Genomic DNA, 10,452 nt, shown 5'->3' with positions numbered 1-10,452 from the left:
GGGCCACAGTACCAATGCAAGAACACTTCCTAAACCCAGCTTGACTTAACTGTGATAGTAGAGCAAACAAAACATACAGACACTCTTCTGTTGCCTTGTTGATTTCCTGGACTGTGCTTCCTTTGTGTGTTTTTGTCATTTTCCTTCATTTTCTGCCCCCTGCCTCTGCTGGAATTGTCACCTTGTGAATTGGCTTCCCCAAGGGTTGCTGGGTTTGTTTCTTCCCTGTGCTAACAGGAACTATGTGCCTGCCTTTCGTTGAACATTAAATACATGCTGGAAGCAAAAGTATCATTACTATAATGCTTTATGCTTCTGAGGCAGCTTTCTCATTAGTGTCTAGCATACTGAGCAAAGAAGTTAAGTTACAGAAATAAAGAGAAGTGTGGTGTTGACTGCGCAAGCAGAGTCCCCTTTTCACACGGCAAGGCAGGAGGAAAAAAAGAAAAATAAAGAATTCTGAATATGAAATTCAAAACCCTTTACAGGAAGCATCTGGAAGTATTTACTCCTCTTCCTGAGTCAGCCATTACTGGGCAGCAAGAGCTGATGCATGGGAGCTGGGATTGTGTATGAGAGAGCAGCAAAGAAAAGAGGGAGAGTCGGAGCCTGGAGAGAGTAAGAGTTGAAGCAGAGGGTCCAGAGCCAGCAGAGAAGGGGATGGTTGAAGGTGTATGGAAAGAGCACCTTGTTAATCGTGCTAAATGCCAGCAAAATGTGGCGATTTGTGTGGGAGGGTGGAGGCATTGACCTTGAACTGGAGTAGGAATGCATCATCCTCTGAGATGAAGGGATAAAAAGAAAATGGCTACAGATAAACGTGTCATTTGGGTGGAGTATACAATGGAAAGAGACTGCTGGATGAAAGCAATTTTACTTGATGAAGTAGGAGATGAAGTCATCTGAAGTGTTCAGGTAGGAGCATTAGCACCTGAAATTTTGGGATTATCAGGTGAGGGAGATGGAGAGGAGAACCAAGGTTAAGTTAAAAGATCAATGAATGAGGACGGTTAGGATAAGCCAGAGAATGAGAGGGCTATGTGGTTTTCTGCAGCCACACATGATGGCTGGTATTTAGGAGGAGCGGGAAAATGGCCTGACACACGTTTGAGGTTCCTTGGGGCAGAAGGCTGACACAAGGATACAGAGGGAATATCCAGGTGGGAAGTATAGTTTGGATGATTAACCATATCTTCCAGGATGGGTAGGAGTGGTAGGGAGGCTAGAAGATGTTGATACCAGTGATTGCCAAACTTATCTGTACCTAGAATCACCTGAGGATCTCTTAGAAACTCCAAAGCCCAAGCCACATTCCAGGTGAATTGCACCACAATCCTGGGGCGTGGCATGCAAGCACAGACGTTCATACTTTTTGAAGCTCCTCGAGGTAATTCTAACATGAAGATAATTTGGGAACCACTGGGCATATATGTTAGGACAGTGGTTCTCAAAGCATGGTCCCCAAACCAGCAACATCAACGTCACCCTGGTACTTGTTAGAGATGCAGATTCCTGAGCCCTACCCCATACCCACCGAATCAGAAAATCTGGGGTTGGAGTTCAGCAGGCAGTGGCTTAACAAGTCTACCAGGTGATTTTAATGCTTGTTAAAACTTAACAAACACCGAATTAGCAGAAAAGGAAGGAATCTTGGTCTTGGTTGTCTCTTGAAGAGCAGGCATAGTGAGGGAGCTTGAAGGTCTGGTATCCTTTGATGCTAAACATTTCCAGACCATAACTAGCTCAGCTTTGAGACTTGAAAAGTTCAAGGGACTAAACATTACTCTGTTGGATGGTCATCCACAGATAGGTTTAAACATCTCAGAATTATGTCAGGATTTGGCATGGTGATTAAACTTAGGATCTACAGCACACGTCTAGATCTTCAGTGTTTACAGAGGACAGGAAACGGTAACCTCAAGTGACAGAAGCTTTGATGGGGTTTACGCAGGATGGAAAAGCAGCACCAGGGAGATGCGTGAATCCTGACCCCAACCCCTGCCTCCTGTCTCAGGGTGTGTGGGAGAAACGGCAGCCTCCACTGGAGACGGAAGTAAGGAAACGCGCACCTTTGGGAGAAGGTAGGCTTCAGTTGATGATGGTGGAAGAACACTGTAGAGAAGAAAATATTGAAACACTTATTGTCTGAAATGGTGGCTTCAGAGGACATGATGGAAATGGGTGAAGGGTTTGGAGAGAGGGACTGAGAGTGGGAGGGGCAGAAGGGAGCATAAAGCTGCCAAAGGTAAATACAAGCTTGATGTTTGGGCATAAAACGCTGGGGAGGATGGCAGGTACCACTTGCCTTTGGGGCAGTGGCCATGGATCATTGATATGAAAGTACTTGGGAGAAAAGACTGGCTTTCTCAACGTGAATTATTTGGTGCCTCTGTGGTTGATGGCCCCAGGCAGTCCTTTCGCCATCTCTCAGGGAGCTCAGTCACCTTGTGAAAGCCGCAGTCTTTCACAAGGCTGCTTTGTGGCAGGCGGAGCAGTCATAGGCCTCGGGAAGCCGCCTCAAGGTGGATGGGGGTAGAGGGGCCTGTTATGGGATGAGCTCTTTCACCTGGGCAACTTTCCCCCTCCCCAGAGCTCTGGAAGTTCACTCCAGCAGGATGTGCCTGCCTGAAAATGGTTCCAGGGCCCAACTGTTATCATAAAGGAAAGCAGGACCAGGAGAACCCTGAAAACTTTTAGATAGTACTTATCCTGGCTCTGACTGATAAGTGAGGCAGGAGGAGAAAAGGAGGAAGGAATCAATCAAGGAGATGTTAGCAAAAGCAGAAGAAAACAGGTCATCTTTGCTGGGCTAAGTAGTTTGGCTTATGATTTCTGTCTGACTCACAGCCACACTGGGGATTCTGGAATGAATTATATCCAGGTATGAATCAGGCATTGTAACGGCCACAAGATGTAGCTTAGTTTACAGATCAATACAATTGCTTGGGCTGGTCCAAGGCTAAATTGTGAAGCTGGCGTAATTTGTTTCTGATTGTACTCCGTTTTGGGGCCTGTTTTCCATCTCTGGAAATCCTTCTCCTCAGATTTTTCTCTCTCTTTAGTCCTGTGCTCACCCTTCAGAAACATCCCCAGGGGCTCAGGGCGAGGGACAGCGTGGAGCTTCAGCCCCCTCCTTCTACCTAATGTTTTGATGGGCAGTCATTACAGACCCTCCCTCCCCAGAGACTCATAGCCCACTGTTGCGCTCCCCAAATACCCCTGTCCGGTTCTTGGGAATATCACAGTCCCCAGGCGATTCCTTGGACACAGGACTAATACTCAAAATATATAATGACTCACAGGGCAAAGGCACTGATTGATGAGTCGGCATAGACACCAGCTGTAAATACCTCAGGAAAGCAGCAAGGTACATGCTGGCCCCGGAGCTGCATCCTGCCTGCCCAGCCTCTCAGCCCTGCAGTGGCCTTGGCCTCTCCTGCCTCAGCTGTCCATCCTGTGTGTATATCCTGGGCTGGTCATTACCATCAACAATGACCCCTTCTCCTCTCCGACTCAATCATTCTCTGCTAACCTTTCCGCTTATCTCCCCTAATCCAAAAACAATTTAATTCCAACAGCTCTTTGGCACACCTACATGCTGTTGATCCAACTATTTTTTCTCTATCCCTCCAACCCTCTAGTCCTCCCTCTTATCTAGCTCAGATTCCATAGCTCATCATTATTATTACTCCCTCACACTCTCATCCTCCTTGCCTCTCTCGTACTCCAGGGTACTCATGGGGCATCCTAGTTAAATCCAGCTTGTCACATACTGCACACTCATGTTTGCATTGCCTCTGTTTCCTACCATCTTAAAAACAAAACCCTACCTTGATCCCACACCACCTTCTAGCCGCTGACCCATTCCTCTCCTCCCCTTTATAGTAAAATCCCTTGAAAGAGCTGTCTATCTTCACTGTCTCCAATCTCTCCTCCCATTCTCTGTTAAACTCACACCTATCAGGACTTCCCCTCCACCATTCCAACAACTCTGCTCTCATCAGGACCACCAGAGACATCCACTGTAAAATCCAGCGGTCAGTTCTCAGCATTCATCTTACTGGATGGATAGGTAGCATTTCATAGCTGATCACTCCCTTCTTCTTGAAGCATTTTCTTCTTTTGACTTCCAGGATTTCACACTTTCCTGGTTTCCCTCCTCTGTCATGAGCCATTCCTTCTCAGATTCCTTTCTGGTTCTTTTTCATCTTACTGACTTCTAAATAGTGAGATACTTCAGGGCTCAGTGGTTGGACCTCTTCTCTTCTCCATCTACGCTTACTCCCTGACTGAGCTCATCTCTTCTCATGGCTTTAAATACCACCTTTGCCTCAATGATTCCCAATTTTATATTTCTAGCAAAGACCTCTCACCTGTATTCCACTCTCATATGCCAACTGCCTATTGGAAATCTCCACCTGATAGATAATAGGCATCTCATATTTAACGTGTTCATAATGGAACTCCTGTTTTTACCTTCCAGTGGTTCCTCCTACAGTTCTTGCAGCTCAGTAAATAGCAACTCTATCCTTCCAGTTACTCAAGACAGAAATCATAGAGCCATCTCTATGTCTTCCTTTCACTCTCAGACCCTACGTCTAATCCATCAGCAAACTTCAATATATATCTAGAAGCTAACCACTTCTCATCACTCCAGTTACTTCTACTATGGTACAAGCTGACAATGTTTCTTACCTGAATTACTGCAATAGTTTCTTAATTGGTTTCCCTGCTTTCATTTTTGCCCCTCCTCCAGTCGTTTCAATATAGCAGTGATTTTTTTCAAACATTAGATGGCAAAGCTCCTTTCTAAAAAAGTTCCCCAAAGTATCCATTTCATTAAAAGCAAAAACTAAAAATTTTAATGCTGGCAAGGCTCCACAACACCATCTGTTTCTCCGCCCCTTTTCTCCTCTGACCCATGTCTTACTACTCTCCCTTATGTTCATGCCACACGGAGGCCTCCTTGCTAGTCCTCAAATGTGCCAGGCATGTTCCAGCCTCAAGGCCTTTGCACTTGCTATTTCCTCTGCCTGGAATGCACTTCCTCTGCTTTGCTAGTTCCCCAACTCCAAAAACTGTTTCACTCCAACAGTTTTAATGTCACATTCCCAGGAACCACTGTACTTAATATCTCAACTTACCCCCTCATCCTCTTTTCTGGCACTTCCCATCCCTCTTTGCTTTTAATTTTTTTTCCCCCCAGCACCTAATCACCATCCAACATACTGTATTTATTTGTTTATTTATTGCATGTGTTCCCCAATATAATATAATCTCCATGAGGACAGGATAGGAATTGTTACCTGTTTAGATTGCTATGTTGTCCTTTGAACAGTCTCTAACACATATTATGTGCCTAATAAATATTCTCTGAGTGAATGAATGAATATGGATGAGATGGACAGCAAGGGCAGCCTTGATCCATAAAACATAGATTATCAGTATCAGAAACCACAGTCCGCAGGGAGAAGTATTGCAGTAAAAAGGGTCACAAAGAGTAATATGCTGCATGGACAAATAATCCTAAGAGAAAGAAAGGAGAAACTAATTTCCTTCTAGCAGTCAGATATTACCTGGTGCTTTTTCCTTCTCATCTCATGGTCTGTAGGGAGGTGGACTTCAAACATTACCCTAAACTCAGGTTTAACAAAATCTGAAGAAGCCTTAATATAATCAAATTTCCTCATGGCCAAAGCCAACATAGTGCTACATACATAAGAAATCACAACCTAACATCCAAAAAGTAATTAATCTTTTTCTTCCAGTTTTGTTGAGATATAATTGACATACAACACTGTGTAAGGTGTACAGCACAATGGTTTGACATATGTGTACATTGCAAAATGATCACCACAATAAGATCAGTTAACATCCATCACCTTATATAGTTCCAAAAATTTTTTTTTCTTTGTGATGAGAACTTTTAGGATCTACTTTCTTAGTAACTTTCTAATATGCCATACAGTGGTGTTAACTAGTCAGCATGTTGTACATTACATCCCCAGTATTTATTTATCTTATTACTGGAAGTTTGTCCCTTTTAACCACCTTCATACAATTCACCCTTCCCCAACCCCGCTTCTGGTAACCACAAATCTGTTCTCCATGTCTATGAGTTTACTTTTTCTTAAGATTCCATATATAAGTGAGATTATACAGTATTTGTCTTTCTCTGACATTTTACTTAGCATAATGTCCTCAAGATCTATTCATGTTGTACAAATGGCAAGATTTCCTTTGTGTGTGTGTGTGTGTGTGTACACGTGTGTGTATATACTGCATTTTCCTTATCCGTAGATGGACACTTTGGTTGTTTCCATGTCTTGGTTATTATAAATAATACTGCTATGAACTCAGGGGTGCAGATATCTCTTTGACATAGTGATTTAATTTCCTTCAGAGATATACCCAGAAGTGGGATTGCTGGATCATATAATAGTTCTATTTTTAATTTTTTGAGAAACCTCCTTACTGTTTTCCATAATGGCTGCAACAATTTACATTTCCACCAACAGTGTACAAAAGTTCCCTTTCTTCACACCCTCAACATTTACTTTTGTCTTGCTGTTAATAGCCATCCTAACAGGTGTGCGGTAATAGCTCATTGTGGTTTTGATTTGCATTTCCCCGATGACAGTGATGTTCAGCACTGTTTCATGTACCTGTTGGCCATTTGGATATCTTCTTTGGAAAAGATCTATTCAGATTCTTTGTTTTTAAAATTGGATTGTTTGGTTTTTTGCTATGGAGTTGTATGAGTTTTTAAAAATATATTTTGGATATTAACCCCTTATCAGATATATGATTGCAAATATTTTCTCCCTTTCCATAGGTTGCCTTTTCATTTTGTTGATCATTTCTTTGGCTGTGCAGAAGCTTTTTAATTTGATGTAGTCCCACTTGTTTATTTTTTATTTGTTGCTTGTGATTAGGGGGCAAATTTAAAAAATCATTCACCACTGTGAAGGAGTTTACCCCCTATGTTTTCTCCTAGGAGTTTTATGGTTTCAGGTCTTATATTTAAGTTTTTAATATATTTTGAGTTAATTTTTGTGAATGGTGTAAGACAGGGGTCTAGTTTCATCCTTTTAAATGTTAGCATCCAATTTTTCAAGCACCATTTATTGAAGAGACTGCCTTTTCTTCACTGAGTATTCTTGGTTCCCTTATCAAATATTAGGTGACCATTTAAGCATGGGTTTATTTCTGGGCACTTGATTTTGTTCCATTGGTCTACATATCTGGCTTTATGCTGGTACCATACTGTTTTGGTTACTAGAGCTTTGTAATATAGTTTGAAATCAAGACGTGTGATGCCTCTAGTTTTGTTCCTCTTTCTGAGCCTTGCTTTGGCTATTTGGGGTCTTCTGTGGTTCTATATGAATTGTAGAACTGTTTCTCCAAAAAGTAATTTAAATCTTTTACTGAAGTCTCACAAAGAGATACCAAAGTGGAATACGTTATACAACAGGTGGCATAATTCCTAAAGATTCTCTTCACTGTCAAAAGTATTATTTTCAAATTTAAATAAAAACACAATTCTCATAAAAATAGTGATTGTGGGTCAAAATTTTTATTTTAACTCATTAAAATGATGATGAAGCCAGTTCAAGGATGATAAGAGAATGTAATGTATATATAGTTAGTGAAAGCAAAAACGAATGTAAGAATAAGGCTGTTAGATACAAAACCTATTTATTTACCATAGGGCAATAAACCATTATCTTTGAGGTTCTCTTTTCTACTTTCAGAAATAATTTGCATTTCTATAGGTCAAAAATTATTCTCTATAGGTGCCTTAGTCAGCTCAGGCTGCCATAACAATATACCATAGACTAGGTAGCTTAAACAACAGAAGTTTATTCTCTCATAGTTCTGGAGTCCAAGCTCACCATGTCAGCATGGTTAGTTTCTGGTGTGAGATCTCTCTTCCTGGCCTGAGGAGGCCCACTTTCTCCTTACATCCTCACATGGCAGAGAGAGAGAAAGTGAACTCTCTGGTGTCTCTTCTTATAAAGACACTAATCCCATAATGAGGGCCCCACCCTCATGACCTCATCTAAATATAATAACCACCCAAATGTTCCATCTCCAAATACGATCATATTGGAGGTTAGAGTTTCAACATATGAATTGGTGTGGGGTGGGCGGGTGGTGGAGACAATTCATTCCATAGCAGTAGGCAAAAATATTTGCATTAGCAGGTGTCTGCAAAGTTTAAAGGCTACCCTTACAAAATTGTAAAATGTTCTAATAAATAATTGGAATTAGTAAGTCAAACAACTTTCCAGCCTTCTGAATTCAGATGACCCTTAGGAAAGCTTATTAGACAGGATCCTGGCATGACAGGGAAGGCATTTGCCTTTCAAGGTTTGGAAAATTTTTCTTAACATCACTCATTTACTTCTCTGTAGACCCACTCCAAGTTCAGATTTATGAGTTCTGAAGCTTACACAGTTTGAGGGGGGAGGGATACTCTGTATGTAGAAGAATATAAAATGGGCATGTAAATACAGTACTTGGGTCCCAGGGACTTAGGATGAGCCTTTGCTAATGAAAACTTCATGGAAAATACATGTCTGGCGCTCTTCATAGCAATGTCCACAATTTCTCTCTAAATCTCTCTTTTCCTCTACACATTCCCTGAACATCATCATCTTTCACTGCTGCTTCTTTCCCCACTCAAAACTCTTCTCCAGCTCTTCTTGGCCCATGAATCTCTTCTAATGTCTTTCTAATATAAATCATTTTAACCTCTACAGGTGTCTTCTAATTCTTGATACCTACAATCTCTATAGCAAGAGGCAGGAAGAGTCCTTCTTAGCATCAAGAGTAGGGTAAGATTGTGAACATAAATACAGTAAGGTTTACTCCCTCAAAACCTACTTTTCAGGGAAAGGCCATTGCTTCTTTCCACTAAGGTGGAGATGACTGAGGAAGCCTAATGTGTACCTCCCTCAGGAATTTTTAGCAATAGTTGGGAAGCCTTAAATCAAAAAAATGAAAACCATTATTTGTAGAATTTCAGGCAGAGGGGACAAGGTCTGTGATATTTGAGGGGCATAAAGAATGGCAATACTGATTTTTAGAAAAGCTCCCAGGAACACACATTCTACAGGATATCACTCACCTGTCACCATAACCAGTTCATCACAGCATCCTTCCAGTGTCCCTTCTGCTGGGATGATGAATGGAATTGCCATCACATCAGTACTGCCACTACTTCCCCGCCATTGTTTCCCTTTTTAATAATGATATTGGTGGCCTTGTGGGTAGTATGGGATACACTGTTTCAGTGGCTTACAGTAGCTGGCTTGAGTCCCACTCAACATGAATGTCAGAATGCCTTTAAGACGCCCTCATCATGCAATACCAACTGAGTTAGAAACATGGCCTTGCTCTCTGGACAATTATTGGAAGAGACAAAAAAAATTGTCAGATTCAAAGATCTGTAGAATGCTGACTTCATTCAGAAAGTGTATTAAATAAATAACACACTGAGGCTTTTGGAGAAGGTAGAAGAAAGGTGTTTTAAGGACTGACAGGAGAAAGGAAAGCAGGAATTACCTCAGAGGATTCTTGTCTTTCTATTAGCTGGAAGGATGGAAATATGTATTTTTCTATATATAGAAAATCCTCCAGAGCCTGCCCGGCATCAGCATATAGATTTTGCACAACAGTGCAGGACTGCCAGCAATGCAATGGTCTCCATCCCAGGGCTTGCCTGGCTTCTCCCTGCCCTGGGCTCCCTGCTGAGGTCACAGCCATGTGGAAGCCAGGCCTTCCCTGGTGACTGACAACAGAGCTTGTCAACCAGCTGGGAGACAAAAGTCAATTGTTTGGGAAAGGTGGCAGATGAAAGGCTGGCTTGGTGCTAACGTGACTCCCTCCAGAGGGTGGCAAGTCAGAAGAAAGCTTTCCCTGCCTTGTGTAGAAGGCTTTGTGCTCGTGTGCTGTGTAGATGCCAGTGCCGCTGGGTGGTGCGTAAGGAAAAACACATGCTGCTCAACGCGGATGTTGCTAAAGCCACTTTAATTTTCTGGGAGCATCCTTTTCATGGGAAAGAAGAAAAGCATAAGGGATGTCACCTAAGTGGGTTCTGGGAACACAACTAGGGCTGTAATGAATGCAGTTATTGGGTACATGGCCTGCAGTGTTCATTAATAGAATGCAAATGTTCTGGAAATAGATTTTCTTTTTCATTCCCTTTAGGGCATTCCATTTATTTCTGCAGTGTCCAAAGGGAACCATTTTCCTGTATGCTCTGAGTATACAACCCTTTTATACAACTCTTTATTATATGCCTGGTTTAAAGATACCCTAAATGCCCACCCTGCTACTGTATATAAGCAGGGAAGGATACATTCCATGCTGAAAAGAGCTGGGAACTCTGATGGTCGGCAGGGTCTTCACCAAAGTAGTGGAATGCAAATTAACAGAAGGTCAACT

The sequence above is a fragment of the Phocoena phocoena genome, chromosome 2, assembly GCF_963924675.1.
Source record: "Phocoena phocoena chromosome 2, mPhoPho1.1, whole genome shotgun sequence".
Classification (NCBI taxonomy): Eukaryota; Metazoa; Chordata; class Mammalia; order Artiodactyla; family Phocoenidae; genus Phocoena; species Phocoena phocoena.
This window is presented reverse-complemented; position numbering follows the sequence as displayed.